A 567-nucleotide genomic window follows, 5' to 3' on the forward strand; every position below is an offset into this window, starting at 1 on the left:
GGTGACAATCAGGAGAGTCTTATTTCCTGGTGGGAGTCTTGGCAATGTTCTCTGGCTTCTGTCTGGATATCAGGGACCGTTTGCGGGGTGGTTCTCCTTCTGCAGGGGGTGGGGTGCTGGTGCTGGCCTGTTGTTCCAATGGAGTGACCTCCTGTACACTAGCGCCGGCGGAGGTGGAGGGCTGTTCTTCAGTGTGGCTAGTGTCAGGGGCCCGTTAGTGTGCCACTGCCTCCCTCGTGGTGTTGGCCATGTCAGCCAGCACTCCTGCAATGGTGACCAGGCTGGTGTGGATGTGTTTGAGGTCCTCCCTAATCCCCAGGTGCTGTCCCTCCTGCCGCCGCTAGGTCTCCTGCAACTTGGCCAGTATCTGGCCCAAGGTGTCCTGGGAATGGTGGTATGCTCCCAGGATCCCTGCAAGTGCCTCATGGAGAGTGGGTTCCCTGGGCCTGTCCTCCCCCTGTTGCACAGAAGTCCTCCCAGCTTCCATGTTGTCCTTTGCCTCTGTCTCCTGAACCGTGTGCCCACTGCCACTGACCTCAGGTCCCTGATTGTCTTGGGTTTGTGGGT

This window comes from Pleurodeles waltl, chromosome 3_1 (assembly GCF_031143425.1).
Source record: "Pleurodeles waltl isolate 20211129_DDA chromosome 3_1, aPleWal1.hap1.20221129, whole genome shotgun sequence".
Taxonomy (NCBI): Eukaryota; Metazoa; Chordata; class Amphibia; order Caudata; family Salamandridae; genus Pleurodeles; species Pleurodeles waltl.